The sequence below is a fragment of the Balearica regulorum genome, chromosome 16, assembly GCF_011004875.1.
Source record: "Balearica regulorum gibbericeps isolate bBalReg1 chromosome 16, bBalReg1.pri, whole genome shotgun sequence".
NCBI lineage: Eukaryota > Metazoa > Chordata > Aves > Gruiformes > Gruidae > Balearica > Balearica regulorum.
In genome coordinates this window covers 2,101,479-2,127,329 of record NC_046199.1, presented here as the reverse complement: position 1 = coordinate 2,127,329, position 25,851 = coordinate 2,101,479, and the positions used below count along the sequence as shown (strand labels likewise).

Below are 25,851 nucleotides of genomic sequence, written 5' to 3'. Positions count from 1 at the left end.
AGACACATACCCCCAAACCCCCATATTATTTCCATCTATTTGAAACCTCTGGCTGGCAGGGCTAGCTTGCTTGTATATCAGTAGCAATGCCAGTGGCTGCTTGTTTTAAGCTTGATCCTTTCCAGGACCCCTGAACATTGCTCTCTTTAAGTCAAACCTAAAGAAAAAAAAAGTGAAAGCATTTCTTATACGGCAGCCTCATGCCCGTTGTATCCCATGGTCGGGACAAGTGTGCTGACACTTAAACCCCAAAAGGTTTTCATTCCAGCTGGATGTTCACCATGACAGTCAGGAGGAGCCAAAGCAAGCGTGGCTGGGTCAGCCCCTTGAGCCTGGCTTGGAGGACTGCAAAGGAGCACCCAGTGCCCGAGCTCCGGTGCGGACGTGTCCCCTCGCTGGCCCTGTCCGTCCCAGTGAGCCTGGCAGGGTGGTTGGGGCTGGTGCCGCCAGGGCTGCAGCATCAAGCTCCTGGTTACCCCAGTTGGGCAGGTGAATATCTTACCAGGAGAAGAAAGTACCAGTAAGAACTGGTCATGATATTTTCCACTTGCTCTTGCCTCTGATTTCTACCTCTTAGCCATGCAAAAATTAAGAATTTAGAATTATACACACCTTGTGAAGGTCTCAGAATTAAAGATGTCATTTGTTTCAGATTATCCATCAGCTCTGGGAGCTACAGAGGAATCTGTCGCTGTCTTATATAACCTCATCCAAGCAATATTTTTTCCACTGTGTGAAATAACTCAGTGAATTTCTAATTACACAAATCTAATTAAAGGCTGAATGTAACAACTATGCCTAATTGTAATGATACACCCATTTCATTAAAAAAAAAAAAAAAAAAGAAATTGCTTGTGTACAAGAAACCACCCAATTTAGTACAGAATTAATATCCGCCTCTCTGGCTGGAGCTGTGCAAGCACTGGCTCGTGCGGGCGTCCCAGGGAGGTCCAGGCAGCCAAGCTGTCTTGCGTGGCTGTGTTGGAAACTCTGGCTTTTCTGGAAGTAGATTCTCAAGAGGTGTTTGTGTAAGATGGGGGTGAGAGAGGACCTTCCCAACAGGCCAGAGCTTTGAGGGACTGCAGTCTGTGCACCATTGCCAAGTGTCCAGGCGGCCGCTGAACTGGGATTTAGTGGATTTTGTGTCTGAAGTGGTACAGCAGCAGAGGCATCTTTGCTTTGTTTTCATGTCAGCTCGACTTGATGATCTGGTCTGCTCTCAGAGACCAAAGTAGCACAAAAGATTACTTATCCCCTATTGGAGATCTTTTTTTCCTGTGGTTTTCAGCGTGCCGCACCAAAGCCTGGAACGGGTAGCACCCGTGTGATGAAAGCCTGTTTTGTAAAACTTCTCAGATCCACTTTTCCCACAAGGAAAGGATGATCTGCCATCAGCAGCGAGATAAAAGTGCGCAACCGCTGCGGCGGGCAGAAAACTAACACCAGCCGTGCTGTCGAGGTGCCAGGGAGCTTGTCAGGGCTCTGCTAACCGATGCAACGGTCTATTGATTCTTCCTTTCAGCTCTGATGCAGTGCCCGCTTTTACAAGAGCTCCAGCAGCATTCCTATCAGACAGAGACAGTTTCTTACAGCAAGTCGTGAACCTTAATCCATGCAACTGAGCACGAGCTGCAGAAGGAACAGCTGTACTTACAGGTCTGGAGTTTTCTATTAATATTTTTGCAGTAGTTTATTGCTGAAATCACTATTGCAAAATCAACTGTGGCTTTATCCTTTCCTTACCTTGGTGAATGCAGCAAGGGCAACAAGAAAAACTTCTATAGGTATCTCAGTGATAAAAGGAAGATAAAGGAAAGTGTGGACCCTCTCCAGAAGGAAACAGGAGACCTGGTTACGCAGGATATGGAGAAGGCTGAGGTGCTCAATGGCTTTTTTGCCTCAGTCTTCACCGGCAAGTGCTCGAGCCACACTGCCCAGGTCACAGAAGGCAAAGGCAGGGACTGGGAGAATGAAGAACTGTCCACTGTGGGTGTGGAGCGATGGGATGGGGGGAATGGCCTGAAGCTGCAGGAGGGGAGATGGAGATGAGATGTGAGGCAGAAATCCTTCCCTGTGAGGGTGCTGAGGCCCTGGCACAGGTTGCCCAGAGAAGCTGTGGCTGCCCCTGGCTCCCTGGCAGAGTTCAAGGCCAGGTTGGATGGGGCTTTGGGCAACCTGGGCTAGTGGAGGGTGTCCCTGCCCATGGCAGGGGTGGGACTGGATGGGCTGTGGGGTCCCTTCCAACCCAAACCAGTCTGGGATTCTGCGTTTGTCCTGCAGCATGGAGACTGTGCCAGAGTTTCTGGCAGGCCTGAAAGAATTCAGATATCAGAGGGGAGCCAAATACAGGACACAGGGAATAATATCAGGGCAGTGAGGTTAAATAGATAGATAATTGATTTTTTTTCAGCGCTGGTCTCGGGTGTAAATCCATTGAGGTTAATGAAGTAAGGCAAATTGAATTGAGCAGCTCTGTATGGGAAGCTTAGCCTGGCGTACAGCCGGTTTCAGAGGCTCCTCTTGGTGCTCCCTTGGTGTTTTAATTGCTGCATCTTGGTATCAGCGTTTTACTCGTTTATACCGGCTGAGAGGAGCTGAAGTCTGACAGCTGCAACCATTTTAACTTGCAACCAAGAAAGCAAATGTCCCATCTTGTTTCTTTACTTAAATACTTGGATACATGTGTTCATTGGGGTTTGTTTCTGATTGACCTGCAGTTGTTTTGTGGACCCCTAAAGTGCTTTCTCTGGTGGTGTTGCAGAGGCCTACGGGCCGGAGGCTGCACAGCCCTAAGCTCACTGCACCTCAGCTCTGCGTTCCTGCCGTTCCCGAGGAAGCGCTTCCAAGGCACCGCCGCAAGCAGTATCTTTTGGATGAGGCGTCAAATATTTGTCACGTAAGCACTCGTGGCATTTTGGCAAGCGTTAGCTCTGGAACTTGAATTAAATTCTGATGTGGATCGTTATATCGTGCCAGCCCTCCCCTGAGCGGAACTGGTGGGGTGTGTTTGAGTCCCCAGCCTGAGCAGGTGGTGCAGATGCGGGCTGATGGCAGCCATGCAGCTCAGGTGGGATGGGGGCAGAACAGAGACCAGGCAGTCTCTGGAATAAGGAGCACATTGGGATTTGGTACAAGGTGGCTTTGCTGGAGATGGAGGATCCAGCTATAGCCTCAGGGGCAGAGGAGGTGCTCTTCCCCACTACAAAGGCTGATGCCCAAGCTCACTGCCATGCCTCTTGCTCCAGGCAGGGGGGGAGCCCAGCCCCAGGAGCTGGCACGCTGGCTTCAGTGTGAGCTGTGGCCTCTTGGGCCAGAGCTCCCTCAGACTCCCACTCCAGTACACCTTGCATCCCAGCTGAGCGTCGCCTCAGCTCCTTGTGTGCCATAACACCCACAGCATCCTGCAGAGGACACTTACCTGCAGAGGTACGATGCACTGGCTGTGCCTGGGTTCCCAACAGAGGTGGCCCAAGAGAAAGTCTTGACTTAATGTCTTCTTAGGCCATAGAGGTGCCTCACCGGATTCTTTCCTGCTGGCCTCAAAGCTTGTGGAAAGAGCATGTGTCTCATTACACAAACGGGTCTGAGGGTTCAGTCACCTGTCCTTTGCATCAGTTATGCCTGGCCGTTATGAAATCCTGTCTGTCGTGGGTAATAGATCACACCCTGTCCAGCCCTCCACTGTTGATGCATTGCTCTGTGCAGCTAATTCAGCAAGACCTTTTGCTGCTCATGCCCAGACTTCTGAGAGCTTCTTGGGTCCACTTAGCTCAAGGTCTGCTTTTCTAAATGATGCTGACAGTGAGCAGGATGCCTCAGCTTCCCTGCCGCCCCACAGCCGCTGCCTCCTGACACCTGCCGGGCTCTGGCACGGAACTCTTTAACCTTGGTAAATGAAACTTTGCAGGTGTTGCTGGAGAAAAGGACTCTGCCAAGCAACTCTCCCCTGAGTCTCATCCATGCTTCTGTTCTCAGGCTTGCTCTGTGGTTGCCCAGACTCTTTTTATGAGCAAGACAGGAGCAACATCAGGCTGAGAAAACTCTAATCTTACTGCCTTTTGCAACAATTTTTCTTAGGCTTGGAGATCTTTGGGAAGAACAGGAGAAGGTGGCTTTACAGACTACAACTTCCTTCTCAGTTTAACTTGGAAGATCAGCCCTGATTCGCACTGGGATGCGCTGGTATACGCCATTATACGTGCAGCAGTTGCTGCAGAGAAATTGGTCAGTGAGAGATGCTGTCCCAAATGCAGCAAACTATTCCTTCAGGCATGTGTGTGTCTTTCTGCCTTTTTGTAGCGAAGGATTTTTGGTGAAGACAAAATTTGCGTGGCAGGGAAGGCACCTGCATGGAGCAAAGCTAATAGCCAAATGGCCTCGCTGTTCCCCTTGCCCAGGTCTTGGGGGACATTTCATTCCTGTGTGGCTGATGCTTGTGTCTTATCAACTGCGGGCTGTCCGCAGGCTGATGGAGCTGCCTGGGACGTGGCCGTTCCAGAGCAGGCTCAAGGACCATCCCTGTCTCTTAGGATTGCCACCTGCCAGCCGTGCCACCTCAAAGTTGTATCCCGCTGCTTTTGGCCTTTTCCATGGAGCTCTGTCCCTTTGGGCTGATGAAGAACCAAAACCCACCTGCAGCAGATGCCAGGTCTGGTGCAGAGCAGGACCCCGAGGAAGGCGTAGTGCGATCACTTTGGGCAGGCTGGAGCAGCCCAGTCCTGCACCCGGCACAGGACATCTCCCACCCAGCTCAGGCTGATGATGGAGCCTCGGGGCGAGATTTCCAGCTTGGATCCCACAAACTCTGGACGGGTTTGAGCATGGACCCTGATGAGGCTTGGATCCTGAGTTCCTTATCGTGGTTGCTAGGGGAAGGAGAACCTTTACCAGTGCAGTGACTTCCATCCCTTGCTGTTCTCTGTTTGTGCATGTTACCCTGCTTGGTGCAGCAGCTAAAAATAATTAAAAAAAGGTGTGAGCGTGCAACAAAGGAGGAAGGGGAGAGGGAACCCCTGTGCCTGCATGAGAAATTGGACTCCTACAGCTGGCAGGAGCCTGTCCGTCATGCAGGCAGCATGTGTGCGGAGGTTTCAGTCTCTTGCTGGATAGTCACTGGCTACATAAATAAACAAGCTCTGTTTTTGTCTTCAGTCACCCTACCGATGCCTCTTGCTAGCCTTGACTTTTTGGCTTGTCTCTGTATTTTTAGCTGTAGGACACCCTGTCCCCAAACCCGGAGAGGACCTGGGTTTTCTCATAACCTTTCTAAACACGCGAAGCCAGCTCCTGTCCTTCTCTGTGTCCTGATTTAGAGAAGGGGAGGGCGGCAGTGCAGTTCCTTCCCGCTCACGCAGGTGTAGCTACGCTGAGGACCTGAGCCATGAATATCTGTTTGCCCAGGAGTGTATGGATGGTTGTGCTGAACAAGAGTCTTTGGGAAGGGTGGGGAACGATGTCTTCTCTGTGAGATGCAGCTACGTAAGCGTAGAGCAGCCCTTGTGTGCAGACCAGCTCTCTGGTTACAAGGCAGGAACCCGCAGACGCTGAGGGTCAGATATAGGCTGAAACCGTTTGGTGCAGGGGCTTCTGCCCTGCACCCCGTCTCCATCAATGGTGGTAGCACATTTCTGGGTGTCCATAGGTCTGCACAGAGCAGGAACCGGAGCGTGTGTGCTCGCCCAGGACTGCACGTGCGGGCACCAGTTGCATGAAGAGCCCAATGCTGTTGGGCTGGGGCATGAACCACGCTTTTTTCCCTTGAGTCTAGAACCAAGGGGTCTGGCACGTTTTCCTCTTCTATTCTTTATCTTGTTCATATATAAAGAAGTGGAGGAAAAAACTCCACACTATTACATTTAGCAATATGCAGTATTTCTTTGTATTTTACTGAGAGAAGGATGAATTTGGGAGTTTATTCTCTTTTATTTAAAAGTATAAAATGATTTACCACAATGCAGAATTAAATGTCACTTTGAATAAATGATCAAATGTTCTTCCATTTGGCAAGTGCTGAAACAAGCACGTCTTTTATTGTGTGGTAGTCTTGGTCATGCCGAATCCACCTTTGCATCCTTTTCCACTCGTGCAGGAGAATCCACCTTTCGAGCAAGCTGAGACCTTGCGTTTCCCTAGTCCTGTTTTCGGCGTTCCCCTGCCCCGTTTGAGCATCTCTCCTCTGGTCCTCGTCACCAGCTTCACATTGCTGCAGGCTCCTTGCCATCTTCCTTTCTCCCTCCTCTCATGCTGAAGTCTTCACTCAGACGCTCGTTTAGGCATGGGCTTCAATTTAAGCGTCTGAACAGCTCCCTCGATGTAATTAAGGCTATTTGTGTGCTTGGAGTTAAGTACGTGCTGAAGCACTTTGTTGGCTGGAGGCATAAAAGAGCACGAGCTTCAACCGAGCAGTAAAATAGGTTTTATAAGATACTGGGGGCTGCCAACCCCGCTCATCATCCCGGTGGCTGCTGGTGTAAGATGACCCGGGAATTGTGACGGCTCCCTGCCCTCCGCCGCTGCAGACTAAATGTCCTGAGGTCTGTTGTTTGCGCCGCGCTGACGTGTGTCCGTGTAAGATTGTATGACCACCTTGGCTCCTGGGAGAGCCACTCAAGGTCACAGGCTGCTTTCCAACGGTAGCAAGCCTGCAACGCCCATACTCATAATATGCTACGGAGATGCTGTTTCAGCCTGTCGAGGTGGCCCGAGGCAGGCGGGGTACAGGGGTGCTGGGAACGACTCCCAGCCAGGGTGTCCCTGCATCCATCCCCACATCGCAGCTGCCATCGTGGGAAGTGACACACAGGGGTGGCAGGGGAGAGTTATTCAGTCAGAGAGACAAAAAAGCAAAACTGAGCAGATGCAGGAGTAGGATTTACTCAGCGTGAGCAGGCTCATGTGAGTCCAGCTGCTCCCCAGGTCCCAGGGAAGAAGAATCGTGCTTCTGTTGTAGCAAATTTGGTGATGACTGCTTGAGCTCGCCCTTCTTGTCCTCTGCCAAGAGAGGGTGGTGTGGGCTTACGCTGTTATCCCGCTGCAAACCAGGCTGGGAGAAGGCATTGCATGCTGCACAAGGCTTAGCTGAGTTTCAAGGAAAGCAGCAATATGTATGTATGTATTTTGGGGGGCAGCCATACAGTTCCTTAACAAGAGGCTGCTGCTGGATTTGCACAGTCAATATTACCTGACCTTCCTGTGCAACTGGTGCTACCCAAGCTAATAATTTCCTATCCGAGTGCCAATCTGAACAGCTGAGATATTTTGCATTTTTTAATGGCTCTCTACTGTGCCTGAATTAATGGAAAAAATGGACTGAAACTCAGATGAGGGTATTGAAGGGAGAGAATGACAAATTGGCTTTAGAGCATGGCAGCAACAAGCACTGTGAGGGGTTCATGCACTGACCTTTATCTAAACAGAACTGTATGTAACAGATAAGAATATTTAACAATAATTAATGTCACATCAGCGCAGAGAACAAAATGACTACATCAAACGGGCAAGAAATCCACTGCAAATTACTCAAAAGAGAAATGTCAGCTTCTTCGTATCTGCAACCTGCCTTGTGCTGATGGTGCTGGAATTAGACGGGAGGGCACGTGAATAAAGAAGCTATTAAAAATGATTTAGGGACTGGATGATATATACATAAATGAGTGAGAGGCAGACTCAAGCAGAACAACGGCAGGACCAGAGTCGTGTAAAATCAAACACTAAACTGAGCTGATAATTGGGTGCGGGGATAAATGTGTATAAACCAATTATCTCGACTGCTGAAGTTTTGACAGGCAGCTTGGAGTTTCCCTTTTCTTTCCCTTCTGTCTCCGGGGGTCCTAGGGTGCTGTGCTTCAGCAGACACCTCCTGCCCTGGTCACTGAGCCCCGGTTTATGTTTTGTAGATGGGAAGAACTGTTGCTGGATGAGGACGTTGAGATGTTTTTCACTCTGTTTCTAGGCTGGGGTTGTCCCAATGTCCCAGAGGCTGTTCGGAGGGCAGCTGAGCTGGGATGCTGTGGGGATGTCCTGAGGCTGGCAAGGGTCTCTGCTGACCACGGGCAGTGTCAGTGCTGAGCAAGCAATGGAGAGCAAAGCAGCTCGGGCTCCGGGGAATGCCTACGTTTATGTCTCAGACTGGGGGCAGTCCGCAATCCCTAATTTAATTTAAAAAAGAACGATGCTCCATGGACATCCATTCACCAGCAGTGGATTTCATCAGTCCAGGTGCCAAAATGAGCTGAGTGAGGAGGAGTTAACCCCCTCCTCTGCTGCTGCGGAGCATCTCCTGGCCCTGCAGCTTCAGGCTTGGGTGGACATCTGTTGGAGCGGTTTGCATCTCCCTGCCCTGGAGTAACTACCTACCTGAGCCGCAGTGCAAAACACACCAGGGCCTGGGAAATGTGCGTGCCTGACGCTGTTAGCAGTCCAGGCGTGTAGGTGCAGCGTGCTGGCTTGAAGACTTTTCATCAAGCAATTTGGTTCAGAGCCTGGTAAAGTCCTAGGGCAGGAGGGATGCTGCTCGAGCAGTCCCTGGTGACCCCCCTTGCTCCGAGTGGAAACCCTGTGGGCCAAGCCCTTCCACCTGGGCAAGTCTTGGTTGTTTTGGGGAGGGTGCTGGGCAGCTGCTATTCCTTAGAAATGCTTATTGCCAACAAGTGGCAGCCGGTGATGGGAGAAGATCCCTAAGCTGAGCATGGGATCATCACCTTGCTGCAGTTTCGTTATCGATGGCTGCAGATGCTGAGCTCATCAAGGTGTCATCTGTCCTCCGACTGAAACGGGCTGTGCTGTCACCTGCCAGCCGAGAGACAGGTCAGTGCCTCTCCAAGCCACTTCATAGTCCCCTCTTACACTTCAGCACAAACGGTGTAATTCGCTCAGCCCGGACTTCGGGAGATTATCCAACAAATGCACAAATCTAGTAAAAAGCCCAGCCCTGGACAGGGTGGGTTGCAGTCAGTCTTGGCTTCGTTCTCCTAAAGCCGGTGGTGATGCAAAGGAAAAAATGCCTAGTTTTATAGTAAAAGGGCCCTTGTGCCCGTCGTAATAGATTATTTCCTAAACATAAATGAATTTATCCGCATGACCGACTGTGGGAAGTGTTGTTAGCCTCAGTTAGCAGAGGTGAGGTTGAGGCACAGAGCTGGAGCCCAAGGTCATGAAGGGAGCCCGGGGAAGTGCCAGAAACTGTGCCTGAATCTCTTGAATTTCTGGCTGGTGCCACAAAGGCCAGTCCTGTCTGCGACGCCTTACCCAACCTGCCGTCCTGCTGGCCACTGATTAGTTTTCTTGTCAGCATTTTCCTGGTGGGAGGAGGCAGCAAGGTGCCTCCGGATTAGCAAGGTTGTGAAAAATAGCTTTCCAACTGGCCTGGTGACCTTTTGACAGCAGGAGAGAATTTACAGGCAGAAGATGGAGACCTCGTGATTTAAAATTAGAAACGATGGGGAGCTGTATCTTTACCCCTTGAAGAGGAACGGGAAAGCTGACCTGTCCCTGATCCCATCCTGGGCTGGGACGTGGTTTAGGGTTTCCTATCTCCGTTACAGAAAATACTCTGGTCTTCTTGCCTCGGGCAAGGCACATCTTGCTCCTGCAGCTCGGGAGCTGCATGGCTCGTGGTGCAGGTCTGCACGGGGGAGCGTGGGAGAGGGGAGGGAGCGGAGACGGCTCCCGGCACACACCGCAGGCAGTAAAAAGCCCAGTAAAAATCTCTGCCTGAACGCTGCTCTGCAAAGTTCGGCTCTGCTGGTTCAGCCAGTAAAAAAGTGTCTGATCCGCTCAGCTGCTAAACAAACCCAGCCCAAGGTTGGATGAGCAGATAAGTTCCAATTAGAGGATCTGAATATTGATTCACTGGGGAGAAAATATGACATTAGAGGATCACTGGAAGACTAAAGCGAGACTGACGTATTGCTTAAAATGAAAGGCCGTGAATTTGCATCAGAATATAAGAGCAGGGCTTTGACAACGACAAGCAACTAATTAAGTGCATCAGTTAAACAGAGTTCCTCCCTATTTTATCTCCCATGGTTGGAAGTATAGAACAGGCACTTGTTAGAAAAATAGGCATTATTTAAATCCAGGGTGTTACTGATAAGAAAGGCACAAAGGGTAGAGATGTCTGCTCTGACTTACGTTTCAGGCATCTCTTTTTCAGGAGGAACGTACAGTCACGTCAGACCAAGCGAGCAGGCAAAGCAGGAGCCTGGGAATGCTCCGAGCTGAGCTGCTCTGCATTTGTTTTGAAGTCAAATGGTTTGGTTTCTCCACGGTTCCTGCCTGTCCCCCCCAGCGCACGGGTGGCACTCTCACCTGCAGATTTTGGAAGGGCCCTGGAGGGCAGACACCTGCTGAAACTGCCGGTGTGCAGAAGAGAGGCTCGAGCACAAGCAGGTCCGAGCTCCCAGCCCATGTGGATAGACCATTTCGGAGAAGATCTCAGCATGGAGGGACACACATAATGACTCCGATTTTGGACTTCCTCAGATGGAAAAGCTTCAGTAGTGGAAGCTGTTTGGGGAAGGCTTGAGCCAACTGAGCTGTGCTAAATCCCGTGAAGACTCCCTAGCAGCTCAAAAGATGAACTTCAGGTCTGTTTTCCCTTACAACAAGCAGCATAACCCATCCACAGAGCTCTCCTTGCTCTTCCTTGGTTCCGCTCTCTGCAGAAGGTTAACTGAAAACCTCAATATTAACTTGACAAAAGTGTTTTATTGCTTTGTTCTTCCTCCTGGTGCTGGAGCATGGGTGCTGAGAAAGGGGCTGGGTGACCCAAGGGAAAGCAGGAACCCTCTCCCACCCAACTCCCAGGGCAAACTCCAGCACCTTGAGGTCACTTCCATAATGGTGCACTCCAGTCTCACCTCCAAGCATCAAACCCAGCTGGACATCTTGTCCAGGATGGCAAGGAGAGGCAAAGCCATACCCAGAGAGGAAGAAGCAGGAGCAGCAGATTGAGCACAACCATCTCTGTGTCACACGAAGGCACGTGGCTGCACTGAGGTACCTCCACTTGCCCGTCCTCTACGCCACCACCAGCCCTGCCCCTCATTTCGCAGGGACTGTTGCTGTGTCCCAGCACGTGACGGCGAAATTACCTTCTCTCCCTTTCAAACCACGTGGCTTGGCGAAGATGCCATTTCTTCTCTCCCATTTTAAAAGGAAATTTTCCTGAGAAGGTTGAGGGAACAAAGGAAGAAGGAAACCAAAGAGAAAAGGAGTTTTCAAGTTGCACCATCTGATTCTTGCTGAGACATGGTGCTGGTGTCAACCTTTTTTATGCGCTTCTAGAGCTGGTGCCGTTTCACACCTGCTCCACGCTTGTTTTTAAATGACACATAATTATGATAGGCAGCGTAAAGATGAAGCTTCATCCCCAATTAAATTGCATTTTCTGTCTTTTCATTTCCTGCCCCAGTTGAGGAGGAAACCCCTGGAGAGCAAGATCTTGAAGTTTAATGAAGTAGGAGGTGCCTGCAAAATTAAAGGTGATCTTGTTTATTAGAAGAAAATCGGTGCTGATATATAGTGTTTCCAGAATATTGTGCTTCTCTGTGGTGCCCTGGGGAGTGTTTCAGGTTACTGGAAATGCCGATGTAAGAATCTCAGGTCATTGGATGAGAGAGCATCCAGTCCGTGATAGCTGCTGTTCGGAAATGTGTATAACCCCACTGCATCACTTACTTTTTGTGGAGTCCTCAATCGATCCCGGTGCCAGTGCAACAGCTCACGTTTGGCACATGGCCCTGGGAAGAAAGAGGGGCAGCACAAGTCCCACGGGTACATCCCTGCGGGCCCTTTGGGTGAGCAAGAAGGGCACGTCTCCTGTTTTGTACAAAATACGTTAGAAACGCCCAGAACAGACTTTCTGTTTGCAGGTCCTCTGACATCGACGTTCTACAACTGGCACAGAATTGTGGCTTTGGGGAAATTAAATGATGTTTTCATCGGGGTCTTCATCCCCACACGAGGTGGGGGTGCAAGCATGGTGCTGGGGTGATGTTCACGGTGCTCTGAGCCCTGCGGGACTACGAGCACCACGTACCAACCCCGCTGCTTCACTGGGCAAGTTCCCTTTGCTGCTTCATCAAAATTCAGCCCATTGTGTTGAGTCCCCTGCCCTGAGGACGAGTCTTGGGTGTTTAAGGGTCTATGATATATCTTAGTCAGTATCTACACTATTTCATCCTTTATTCCTTCCCCCAACTTCCTCCAAATGCCATCCAGTCCCTGTGATTTATTACCCTTCAGTGCATTTTGCTTTTTGTTGGAGAATTTATATTTAATTTTTATGCCCGTTATCATTCAGGGAGAGAAGGGAAATGTTTTGGGAGCCCAGAATGAAAATAAACCAGCACATTTTACTGCAGTTACTTTGTTTGAAAGGTGGTGGTGTATTTTGGCAGGGTACTTACCTCCTTCTTCCTTCACTTTCGTGTCGTAGGTTGAAGTGATTCTAGAAAAATCACCGGATGGTGCACTCGACTGATTGACTCCAGCCTTGCAAGGGCCTGAGTCTGCTGCTCCTGCTGCCTGAATTCATTAGGACTCGTGCAGTAAAGAGGAACTTGGTATAAGAGCAGGACAATTTGGTCTTTCATGTAGCTGTACAGTTGGTAGAAGAGGGATTATGGAGCAGCAAACGTGGACTCCTTTTCTTGGCTGCCTTGATCTTGCTAGTGGTGAGGTTTTTCTATGCCACCTCCTGTATAGCTTCCACTTCAGGTTATTAGTCAACTTTGTAGACCTCGTCTGGGTCTAACTTAACATCCTGAGGGTCACAAAGAGATGCAGTAATTTGGCCCTTGGTCTCAAAAAGGCACCAGTGCACAATGGAGCCAAGACCAGAACTCAGAGCTTCTGATGCTCTTTGATGCCCCATGTCCATCTGCCCCTCATACTTCCCCTCCTCTCACACAATTTTGAGTTGTTCTTATCAACAGAAGGCTTTAGGAGTAAGATCATAGAATCATAGAATGGTTTGGGTGGGAAGGGACTCTAGACATCACCTAGTCCCAACCCCCTGCCATGGGCAGGGACACCTTCCACTAGCCCAGGTTGCCCAAAGCCCCATCCAACCTGGCCTTGAACACTGCCAGGGAGCCAGGGGCAGCCACAGCTTCTCTGGGCAACCTGTGCCAGGGCCTCACCACCCTCCTGGTGAAGAACCACCCTCATAGTGAAGAAAAGATAAGCACTTTTGCCTCCGTCAAGGCAGCTGGTTAAGTTTGGAAGGACAGTAGGGGAAAGTATTCAGAACTTCATCCAGATCTCAGGTAAAACTTCTGTTCCTCCTTCCTCACTGGAATTTAATTCTGTAATTCTCCGTCTGCCCTGTTTTGTCCAAGCAACAGTGAAGTAGGGACCTTCAGGGCTCCGGCAGGTATGATCAGAGGAGGCCATGAGCGATTTGCTTTTCCACGTCCCTGTTGTCTCGGAGAGTTTTGATGTTCAGGGCTCTGCTCAGACCTGGTTTGGGCTCAAGTTTCTCTTACTCTCCCCTCTTCTGCATCTCTCCTGCATGCAGTTCCCATGGCATTGCTACACTCGTCGTCGATTCCAGAACTTTACATGTTCAACTTCTGAGACATGCTACCAGATCTCTGTGAAGGCTCAATAAACTTGAATGATGGGTCCATTGAAATGGAGGGGAACTGAGGAAACAGCAGTGGGAAGTTCAGCATCTTGAACACTTTATTGGGTTCTTGGATGACGGGAAATGTGGCCACGTGGCAGCGTCCCCTGCTTTTAGTCCTTGTCACTGTGGTGGCCTTTTTGTGCAGAGCTTTGAACCCCTGTGCAGGAGGGATTATCCCTTCAGTACACTGCCAGACCGTGCAGAGACTTCTGCTGCGAAAGCCAGCGTGTCATCTCTGATCAGCTCATTAGATATGTGTGTCCTTATTGTGGATTGAAGCCCAGTGCTTCATTTCTCTGTCTCTTCAGTGCTTTCTCAGTTTCAATTAAAAACTTTATTCCAGTTTGACCTTTTGCAATGCTGTGGTGTAACTGAGACTAAATTGAGTCTCTAATTATGGGCAGGCTCTCCTGACAGGCTGGGTGGATGAAGTAACCGTTCACCCTAATGTTTGATGACTGGCAGGAGCTTTGACTGGTCCTCCTGCCCTCCCCAGGGCATCGGGCAGCCCATGTATCTGAGTATTTCACAGAGCAGGGTGGAAAAAGTATTGGTCTTTCGATAAAAGCTGTGGTTACTCAGGAAACATTGCTTGGGAGGCAGGAGGTGGGAATAATCACTGGTATGAGGAGGGTGGAGAAAGCAGACCAGGAATCTCACAGTGATTTATTGCCTCTGTTGTAGATCATCGCCAGCCCAGGAAGGCTGGTTTGAAGGAATGGGTTTAATCTCTGGATCTTGTTAATGGCTTAGGCGCTGGAGTGGGGGTATGAAGACCTGGATCCAGTTCCCATCAGCTCTGTGAGACTGGAGGGGCAGTCCGTGTCCCGGAGCCTGGGGCTGGAGAGCACAAAGCACGGAGGAGGTCTCGCTACATCCCATCCATTCAACCACAGCTCCCACCTTCTTGCCCAGAGTGCTGGGACTGGGGGGAAGATTCAGCGTGCAGAGGAGTGAGGATTTAACGGGACCTATGTGCCACCTCTATTCATTAGCCCAGTTCTTATGGGACATGCAACCATGCTCAGCAGCTTTCCCTGCGGGGAGGATCGCGGGCCAGCCTGACTGTGCTGCACCAGGTGCCTGTTCAGCAGGTGCTTGTGTGTTGCCCAACATAAAAAATGCCGTAGAAAGTCCTGCAGCTCCCACTTCCAAATTGTAATGCCCTGGTTGTGTTTCTACCAGGCAGATCTCTCAAGGAGATACATCAGTGCACCACGTCCAGTCCAACCAGGTATCTCAGCCCATGGCAGGGAAGGGAAAGAACCTTCATTTAAATTCCCGGGAGGTATTCCTGCAGCCTGGGGGGACCCAGAGGAATTGACTTAAAGCAGAACATTTCAGTTCCATCAACAAAACATTTCAGCCTGACCCAAAGCAAAATCTTTAGTTTCAAAACACCTTTTCAAAACACAAAAGAAACTTAAAACCATGAAAAACTTTTTGCTTTGTGGGATATTTCAGTTTGAAGAAACTGTTTTCCCTTAACAAATCCTAACCTTCCTGACCAAAAATTCCTCCCGCCTCTATCCTCCGGTTACCTTGTTCTCTGTAAGCATTAGCACGATGTAGCAATTCTTGTGGGATTTCTCTTGACCGAGCCAATTGGAACCACCTCCCTAGCAGCTATCCCGAGTATTCAGCCCTGCAGGCACAACTGACTCTGCTCCGGTTTGAGCTCCTTGCTAAGCAGCTCAGAGGCTTAGCTCAGAAAGTCCTGGGTCTGATCCTTGCAGACAACCAGCCAGAGGTTTTTCTTTCCAATACAACATACCCTTCTCCACTGAGGGTTAGAAAGTACCGGATTATCTGCTTACCACAACTAGCAAAAAACCCCATGTCCTGATTCTTGCAGGGTGAAGAAGCTGAGACCGTAGAGGGGTGTTGCGCCTGCTCCCAGACCGGTGCCGGGAAGGACTGACAAACCCCAAGTGCCCACACCAGTCCTGGTAAGTAACTGTGTTTTGGAGTACCTTTAGACGTGAGGAATGGTGGGAGAGATCCCTGCAATTCCCGGCTGCTGCTGTCCGAGGCAAGACTCGGCGGTGAGATTTGGGGCAGCCAGGACACCTTGCTTCAGATGCTGAATTGTATGAATGGGCTTCATGCTGGATTCAGGCTGAAGGTTTTCTCTTTGAACCTGCTGAAACCTCCTCCTTGCCTGGTGTCAGCGTTCAGGGATTCAGGGGTTGATGGATGTGCTGAGAATCTGCCATTCCCTCGTGTGCTATTGGCAATAGAAACAGGATTGCTGTAATTGCACCCTGATGGGCAGATTGTGATCGTTCGGGACACGGTGGGTTTTGGCATGATTTAATTTCTGATTCGTTGCTTGTATTTCTTCTAAAAGTTATGTTTGCAGTGAGTTTGGAGTGAATGTGAATACAAGGGTGACTTCTGGGTAATGTAGAGGTGGACTCTGCTCTTGGCTTTCCTGGAGCACACCCCAGAGCAAGAGGTTGCAAACAGAAGCTGGGGAGAAGTGGTGCACACGGGGGCCATCGTGCTCGGGGCAGGCACGCGTCTTGCAGAGCCGGTGTTGCGGTGAAGGAGGATGCCCAGAGTTTGATCAAAACCCTGGTACTGCCTCTGCACGGGGTAAGCAGAGCATCCTCTTGAGAATGTGCTTGGAGAAAGCTTGCGCTCGGTATTTCCTTGAACACCAGCAAATCGGGGCTGTGTTTCTTAGCGCTTCGATCAGGACAGAGTAGTTCCCCCATCCCCAAAAGGTACAGCAGTCTCCTCAGGCCACGAAGACAGCCAACTCCGAAGTGCCAACTGACATGGAACTATCAGGACGGGAGCTTTAACATCCCCCAGACCCACCTTGGCCAGGTAGGCTGAGCTGAAAGCACCTCTTTGAAGAAGTTTTGTGGAAGGATGGGAGAGGGTTTAGGCATCAGAACCAGTGACAGTGTGACCTAAGTATTGGGAAATGCTGGTCCAGGAATCACTGTGGCTATTATAAACTCATTCTGCCTCCTGAGCAAGGAAATCAATGAAGGCCTGAGCTGGGAGATCTCTTCCTGGTTTTGTGGGAGGTTTGTTTCAGTCGGAACAGAGGAACGGGACATTAGGTGAATAAAACCTGGACTTTGCTTCAGCAGAGGGTGAATGAAGATTTCAGGACATAACCGTACTATGCACAATTCATGACATGAAGATGGAGTCATGTAGTGTTTTCAACAGCGGACTTTCCCCTCCAGTTCCCAGACAGATGAATAAAAGTAAATCCTCAGTTTCCAGGTTGGCAGGGTTTATAGTCCTGGTTTAACACATTTGTTTTAACTGGTATCGTGGTTGGGTTTTTTTCTTGGGAACTTAATGTACGAGGGGGGGAAAAAAAAATGATCTGGTAAAACTTCTTATCATCCAGGCAGGAGCTCTCCTGTTGCTTGGTGGACCTCAGGAGATACCACCTACAGTAAATAAGGATCCAGGAGTTTTACATTTCTTACCTTATTTGGAAATCTAATCCAGGAAACTCCACATGACAGAGGGGTAGAGATCCACCTGAACTTTTTCAAACCAAAATCAGTCAGCTGAAGGAGAAAGGGAATTTGGGTTTGCTCATGATTTGTTTAAAACCATTTTCTGCTGCTAGCTGAATATACCTTCCCTTAGTAGTAGTGAGAATATCTTGACACAAAGTAGGACTAAAAAATTCTGACATACAGATATATTAAACAAATGATCTGGCTAAAAACCCTTTTCTGCATGAATAAGAGAACTACTGTGCCCTAATTCCATAGACCAGGATTTAACTCAGCAAATGAAGTTATGGGATTCAGCAGCATTGAAGAAATACCTTATTTTTTTTAATATTCAAGACATTTTAAAAAAGAACACTGCCAGAAGTTTTTCAAAGTTTTGTTTTGGCTGTTGGCATATTAAACAGTGCTTTAAACCATGGAGCCTTCTTTTCATACAGGGTATTTACTGTAAGTGGAGGAAAGCGGCTTTTATCCTGCATGCACAGACTGCAGGGCTTGAACTGCAGCACCTCCTTCAATCTGCGAGCTCTTCACTTCCACAGGACTTCTGAACTCTTGAAAGCTGCTGTTTGATTATTTGCTTTTTCATTTTTCACTTCTCCCTCCAATTATTGGTAGTGCACAGAATAAAGGTTGATTCCAGAGGGAGCTGTGAAACTACCTATTTCTTGGGGTATGCAGGAAAAGCTGTGAAAATACCTGTCATTCAGGCAATTGGAGAAGAGCATTGAGAATAACTCCGGAGAACTGGGAGGAAAATGCCCATTATTCTGGCAATGCAGGGAAGGTCACAGAAATACCTGTTATTAAGTCCACTGCAGGGATGGAAGTGTCCCGTAGTGAGAGGACACAGAGCATCCTTAGGCAGCTCAACAAAAACTGGATGGATGAAATTTTCTGTCTGTCTTTTAGAAAAAACCCCAGTGTCAGAGAGGGCCATCACAGTGTCTAACCACAAATAAATCCAGACTGTAATCACTTGCTCAGGTCGTTTATCAGCTCCAGCAGTTCCTGTCCTTCCAGGATTAGGATGGCTCTCAGTAGCCCTTTAAGCTGCGATCTGGTAGTGACCTTCTTAGCATCCCGTGGGCCAAGGAAGGAAGCGACGTAACAGGTTTCTTAATTTAGAAAAGACAATGCGGGTCAGGAGGAGGTCGCAGGTATTGGTGCCCAGCGCAGATGCTGGTAGGTGCAGGCTCTGGTGAAGGGCTGCAGTGTCCGGTGCGGAGGAGGTCCTGGGATGGGAACGGAGCACTCACGGGGTTCATGACCAAGGCTAAAAAAGCCTAACTGTGGGACCAAGTCACCCTCTGTGACTGAGATGCCTTTGTCAAGGGAATGAATGGGCAGTAGGATACCTGATGTATCTCACTATAAAGTTGTAATTCTTTCCAGAGGCTCTACAGGTGTCACGGACCATCAGAAAACGAGCTCAGCGCTTTAGGAGCAGCAGTGGTGTGTGCAGCCATGAGAGCAGGGCTAGCCTGCCGTCGACTGCCGGCTCTGCCGTTTGCAACGCTCACGTTGCCGCTCTAACATTTCAACAAGAGTGGGCAAGTATTTGTGCCTGGCACAGACTAGCTCTGCCCTTTGTGGCTTGTCTTCTCTATTTTTTATGTATTAATTTTTATTCCTCTGTAGGCAATTAGATAGCAGGATTTCTGCAGCGTGGATTCTGATGTGTGCATGCACAAGTGCTTTATTTCTCTTCATGCTTTTGCAAGCATGTGCTGGGAAGATTATTGAATGCAATCATCTCATCAGCAACATCCTTTCCCAGCGCGGGGATTACTATGAATGTCGAGTAGTTCAGAGCAGGGTGCTGTGCGCGTGGCTTTCTGAGCCCTGCTACCAGCCCCACGTGCTTCTGACCACAGATGGTCTCCTCTCTCAGGAGCGCAGTAAACTTCAGTTGTCCCCACTGACTTGTGTGTTTTTGAAAACCTCTAAGGAAAGGAGAAGAAACCCGAATAATTGACACTACGCTCAGACAATTCCCACTAGATGAAACCAAGTATGTGGGTTTGTTTAGCAATTAAAGGGAGAAGAGGCTTCAGACCTGTCACCACCGTCTCCTGCAGAGTGTGGTCCTAGCAGAGAGAGCGATCGCCAGCGACAGACGTGGAGGAGCAGAAACTGGGATATGACGCCTGTTCATTCACACCATCGCCTCTGCAGGTGGAGCACCGGACAGACGTACTGTCACCTGCAGCCTGCTTTGGCCATCGGTTATGATGCAAACTGTTGAGTCAAAATAGACTTGTGTAAAATATGGAAAGAGATCCCTTCTAGGCAAACTAAGAAGTGGAGGAAGGGAGAACTGGTTAAAAAGCTGCCCAGAAAGTGGACCCCGGGTCTGTCACACCCATGCTGTCTCCTCATAGACCCAGTGACCCCAAGCTGTCCCCAGAAAATGAAGGAGGACTGGGCGGATAAACAGATTCAAGTGTGCACACTCCCAACATGCTCCTGCAATGGGACCCTTGAGACCACCCAAAGGGGACAAATCTGTCTTGATCCTTTCTGCCAAAGTCCTGGGAATCCTGGTGCCTCTGAAGAGTTTTTCTTTTGCTATAGACTCAGTGTGGTGAGATCCCCTAGGAAATAAGCAGAGCCCATCTAGCAAACGCAAGGTGAGAGGAGCACGATCCTCATCAGAGGCCCTAGTCCATGACCGCTCTCTGCTGGGAAGCGGATGCGTTTAGGGCTAGAAAAGCCATGTTCTTGGCACTAAAGTTTGTCGTGAAAACAGAGCATGTCAGGGGTTGTTTGGATTAAAGATGATTAGGAGTCATTTAGCGGTTGCAAGCACCAGGAGTGCAGTCTGCAGGCTCACATCCTGGTGGTGGCCAGCTCCAAAGTTCTCCGTGATGGAGCCGTCCCCTCCCTTTGCACCCACATGCATTCTGCCTATGTGGAGCTGAGCTTAGCTGGCTTTGAGTGGGAACCCAAGCAGTTCCGATAAAGGATCAGGTTTTCCAGTGAGAGCCAAATGCTGACATGCTGAGCTGCCTTTCTTCACGCTGGAGCCTCGCAGAGGTTCTTTGAGAAGCTGTGTCCTCATTTCTGCCCATGCCATGCTCACATGGCTCTGCTAGGGGTGCATTAGTGGAAGATGAGATACTAATTAACCCTTTATAAACAGCCTCATTGCTCTGTCCCTGTGGTTACCTCTGCTTTTAAATAAGCAAATTAATTGTGTGAAGCTCTCAACCACTCTGCCAAGACAACAGGAAAGCTGTGGTGGTTCCAGATGCCGAGTGATGGATCGCATGAGAGGCCATTGCCTGCAGCTCTGCCTGGGAGACCTTTCTGGTCTGGACCTCCCAGCTGATCGTGCAGTCTCCAAGCAGAAAGTTATGTAGCTCAGTCATTTCTTGGCGTAAGAGAAGAGCAGGTCATTTGGTGTTGTTTAAGGATAGTAAGACTGAACATGATCCAGTGGTATCTAGTTTGAGATTTAAAACCTTGATAAACCAAAAAAAAAATCAAACATATGTCTAATTTTAAACCTATAAATTCGGTCAAAACTCTTATGCTCAAAGAAAGCCGTAGGTTAATAATACCTTCCTGAGCCAGTTTCCTACAATCAACCAAAAAGTTTGATTCTTTTAAGAGCTGAGCAAGCGATTCATAGTGAATACTGTATGTGAGAGTTAGGTTTTCTGCAAATCTTGATCTTATCAAAATAACATGTCAATGTAAATTATCTGATTTGGGGATTTTTTTATTTTTTCATTTCTGTATTTGCTTTTTGAAATTGTCTGTTTCTCAGAGCTTCTCAAGATTTGAAGATTAATTCAGATTAACATAGTGCATGAATGGAAAATGTAAAATCTTTTCCCAAACAACTCCTTGTGTAAGCACCAGCTGACAAATGATCACACGAGTCATTTCTTCTGCTATTGTTAAGGATAGTGCCTGTGCTTAAACTTCAGGTGAAAATGTTTGCAGAATGAAACCTTAAAAGTTTCTGAATTGCTCCAGAGGGAACATCAGAGCTGCCCCAGGTGTTAGTGGTCTATCACAGGCATCCCCTGGCTGTTTGTCTGTGCTCATTGAACAAGAACCCAGCTGGAGTGAGTTTGTGAAGAACTCAAGGGAGCGCTCACAGACTTGGAGTGGGGTGGCTTGTATTTATCCACAGCTTAACGCCGTGTTGGAGAAACAAACTGATAGGCAGAAGGACTGAGGATGGGCTCTTCATGTTTCTGGTTTTTGAACCACCAGCTCCTCACCATCTTGGCTTCTTTTCCCCATCACCTACAAGGTGTTCCCTGCCTCCCCTGTCAAGAACCAGTTGCTGCCCACTCAAGGAATATTGCGTGTTACGGAGAAGAAGGCCAGGGACAGGATTTAATGCCTGGTTTAAGTGCCTGCCTCAGAGTTCAAGTTCTCTGTAATTTTCCCAGGTTCCCTGGCCAGTCAGCTGGGCTTCAGCCGTTGAAGTTGTCCAGTCAGTGGTGAAGACCTGGGCCTGAGTTTCTCAATTCTCAGCCTCCAAAAGGGAATAGTTTTTCTGCTCTAGCTTGAACTGGTGTTATGATCATGAAAACAATTCTCCATGAGGTCCTCAGACACTGAGGACAGGAGACAACTGAGTAACTCAGTGCTATTTGTTCATTATGTCCTCTCCTAACCAGATGCAGCTTTCTGGTGAGTACCGGAGCTGGAAAGTAAGTCAGAAAGCAGAAGTCAAGGAGATGCCTTAAAATGAAAATACGAAAATAGAACTCTTTTTACACATCTTTTCTCGGCTTCCCTTTGCAAGGCTGTATCGGTGCGTGCTTGATGGAATGTGATGGCTCTGACCTTGTCAGATGCATCAAATATGACATGTGAGCATGGATGTGTTTTTTTAAGGAGAGAAATAAGGGTTAGCAAGAAATACGGAAAAGACAAACAGACAGATGGCTGTGTTCCTTCATCAATAAAAATCCAGGCCTGAGATTTGCTTCCAGCTTGGCTCGAATTGAAGATTATAGGAAATGAGCCAAAAAGTTGCTTATTTTACCACCCCCCTTCTCTAGCATTTCATTATCATATGTGTTTCTTCTACGAGGCACTGACCTTTCGCAGGCTGTAGTGTGACACAAAGACATAGCATTAATGTGCGGGACCTTGTGCTGCCCGGAGAGTTTAGGCTGGGTTCCTTTTCCCGAGGATGCTGGGTGCCACGCACCCTGTGTCTGTGATGAGCTATGTGGGATAGGGTGGATTTTTCTTCTAAAATCCCGTCTTTTTTGTTTTCTTCCTGAGGGTGGAGATTCAGCTGAAGCAAACCAGGATGAGAAGGTCAGTAAGGGTGACCTTGGGATGTGCTGGGTAACCTTGGAGGACTGATCTGGGTCCCCAGCTGTAGATGAGCTCTACAGGGACAAGCTCTCGGTGACGGACTGTTCCACCCCTTCACAGGAGAAGTACAAACAGGGACCATGGCAGTCTTGGTCTTCTGCTTGCCCGTTCTTTCCTACATGCTAGGGGAAAGCCTATAGTCCAACCCTGTATTGTCCCTCTACATCTTTCCCTAAAAGCTTGGCTTTGCCGCGCTGTCTGGGAGCCAGGTCATGCCACCCATGCCCTGTTGACCTCCCGTGGGTTATCTCCTCCTCCTTCACCTCACCTCGTTCCTTGCTGTGTCCCATCTTGCCTGCAGGCCATGACTGCAGGCCGAACACGTGCCTGGGTTGCACCAAGCACAGAACCGAACCCGGGGTATCTCTGGGGTTCCCCGAGCAGCAGTGCGATGGCTTGGAGCCACAGTGCCGGGACGAGCTGGGCCTGACCCAGGGCTGGGGGTCACAGTGGGCCCTGCACCGCCTACCTCAGTGTGCGTGGCCACGGCAGGGATATATGTATTTTGCTTTAATTTCTTCCAACATAGCTCAGACCAAGAAATACCAAAGGTTTTGGGTGAATCCTCTTGAATGACAGATTCCTACTTCAAAGGAGCCGCATGCAATCAGCAGGGCAGCCTCAGGCGTGGGTGAATTGAGGGTGTCCTTAGCGCCATAACCTTGAACAGCAACTCTTTGTAGTTAGGAGGTTTAGTAATTATAGGAATTAGTGTTTTAAAGGGCAAAAGCTTCAAATGCAGTTATATTCGGAGAAGTAACTTGGGAAGGGAGCATTATCCCACTCAGCAGATCTGCCTCCCGCAGGACTTCGGGGGCATGAAGCTTCGTGTAATACAGATTTGGGAGAAACATTGATAACAGACTCCACGCACACAGCCGAACAAGTTTCCGCTCCCCAGGTAAGCTGCAGTGCGTGTGCTGACACCCAGCCCGCACCGGCTGTGCGCTCGATGGTGATAATTTAAACCGCTGTGAAATTGGTTGCCAGCTGATGGGTTGTAAGTGATGCCCCAGTGTGGTGAACGTCACCCTGCAATAACCCCAGGGCTCTCAGTCATCTGCTTGTCCGTATAAAAGAATAAGGCAGCTTTTGTTCTTGCTGTGCTCCAAAATCCCCTTTGACTCTCAGCAGCAAATCTGGAGGGAGAGCTACAGGAGGTGGGAAATGACCCCAAGGTCTCTGTGTGCAGGCTGAGTTTGTGAATTTTAAGAAATGCACACAAAATAAGGACGGGCAGTGTCTCGGTGGAGATGCAGAGTGACATCTCTGTTCTGGATCCAGCGCAGGCTCCCTGTGATCAGATCCTTGCAGCACCGGCTCTGCACCATGCTGAACTCAAACTGATACTGAGCCCTACTACCCCACGTATGTACCCCTCCTCTGGTATGTCAAAGAGGAGTGGAAATACACCCCTTTCCTCATCTTACAACTTCCCTGAGTCCTGACCTGCTTCCTGCTGTGTAGGGTACAATGAACATCACTTAACTGTCTATAGTCTGGTTCAAAGAGAAGCCAAAACGAAGTTTGTTGGGGCAGAGAGAGGTTAGGGAGCCCATTTAGCTTTCTCTGATGTTGTTAATTACCCATTACTTTTGTCCTGCTTCGTTACAAGCGTTCACTGGAGTGCCTGATAGGTGGCACTGAGACCCGTGAAAGTCCTTGAACTGTCTTCTGGGTTGGGTGATGCTCTGAATCTGTTCCTGACAGGCTGCCACTGTCAATCTTGCTTGTACCCCTCCTGGTATATCCAAAAAGTCTGCTTTTTTTCTTTTTTTTTTTGTTTTGTTTTTTTTTTTCGTGTGCTTGTCATAGTTTTGAATGCCTTTATTCCTCCAGCATAGGTATCTTTTGCTTATAATCTTCTTTGCTGTCTCTGAGCACCGAGGCAGCCTGTTCATTTCAAAGAATGCTGCTTTAAAGGCAGGTGTGATCCAGACTTGTCCAATTCTTTCTTTTCCCCTGTGATTTGAAGGGCCTGAAAATATTCGTGTAATCATTTCCTACACCCATGCTCCCAAACACTCTTCGGCTCTTCTAAAAATTGCATCTCTACTCCCTATGAGAAATCCTCCAAAGCAAAGTATCACATGCACTACAGTGGCAATTAACAGTCCGCTAATGAAATACTGACTTACTTGATGGGCAATACTGACTTTGCAGTGATGGGCAGTAGCAGCTTACAAAGCTCATTGCTTATGCTGACATGATAACCGGAGGAGGCTCCTGTGGTCTTGGGCAGCTCTGTAAGTGCATCAGCATCCTGGGCTAAAAAGACGGAGACTTTTGAGGCCAGAGACAGGACTGCCTGTCCCTGCTGAGCAGCTGGTCCCATCCAGGCTGCCTGAGTCCTGACCACTGCAGAGCTGAGAATGAGACCTGACTTACCAACAGAAAATCTGTCAGTGCAGAAATGGTGGCATTGGGATGCTCCATCTTGCTCTGCGCAGAGCTGATGACCTGCTGCTTATCCTCTCTGGCGCACAACTGTAAATCCTTTGAAAACCACCCTACCCCCAGCCCGTCACTAATTGCTGCCTTCCCGGTGATGCACCTGAGGCTGGGAAGCAGGCAATGGACCGCAGGGTTGTGGGCTGACCCCACGCAGCTGCTCTCCAGGCAGTGCCTGGCACAGCAGCCCCAAACACAGAGATCTGAAGTCTCGAGACAAGGCTCAGTGCAGCCAGGCTGCTGAGCAAGGATCTACTGGAGAGCTGCTTCACGCCTCTCTCACAAAGACTGAGAAAGTCCAGGTTGCTCAGTGCCCAAGTGAGATGTGCAGTTCGCAGGCTGCAGAGCTGTACTCTCTCCATCCACCTCCTTCCCCATCTCCACTTCTCCCAGCACATGTCATTATTTTGTTCAAAGTGGAACAGCTTCAGCGTAAAAGGGTGAAGGCGACTCACCCCAAGATAACCCTTGAGGCAAGCGGGGTGCTCCCCTGTACAGTCTGAGACCCAGCGTTCAAGTCCCCAACGGCAAATGGACCCAGCAGGGACTTGGATGTAGGTCTGTGCTTGCCACGTAAATCCCCTGAGGCCAGGGTCCTCTGCCCACCACCCAAAGTCGGCCTGTCCCACGAGCGTGAACAAGTCAACAGGGCGTATCCACACCTGGGCATGGGCTAACCTGAACTGCCGTGGCTGAGACGTTGGTGAATTTTGCTCAGGAGCTGGGGGATGCCTTCAGAAATGGTTGCAGGGAGGGCTGTGGTTTCATTTTGGAGAGCTGGAGGGGGTGCTGGAGGCAGTCAGCTCGAGTCAGACCTGTTCACCCCTTCCCTTGTGTCTCAGCAGACATGTGTTTAAGACACCCAGCTAAAATAACCCATCTTGCAACGCCTCATCCTGCAGGCAGCACCCGTGCCCT

General features: G+C 49.2%; 1 protein-coding gene across 4 annotated transcripts in view; it reads left to right on the top strand.

Moving 5' to 3' along the window:
- RALY (RALY heterogeneous nuclear ribonucleoprotein) overlaps nt 1-25,851 on the top strand; it is a 139,797-nt gene that overhangs the window by 36,662 nt on the left and 77,284 nt on the right. For 2 of the 4 annotated variants that reach the window (XM_075768487.1, XM_075768488.1), the window contains exons 2-3: nt 15,489-15,582; nt 22,387-22,422. The gene's annotated coding sequence lies outside the window, so the exon portion shown is untranslated. The remainder of the gene's footprint in view (nt 1-15,488; nt 15,583-22,386; nt 22,423-25,851) is intronic. The other 2 variants (XM_075768489.1, XM_075768486.1) reach the window with 1 other exon arrangement.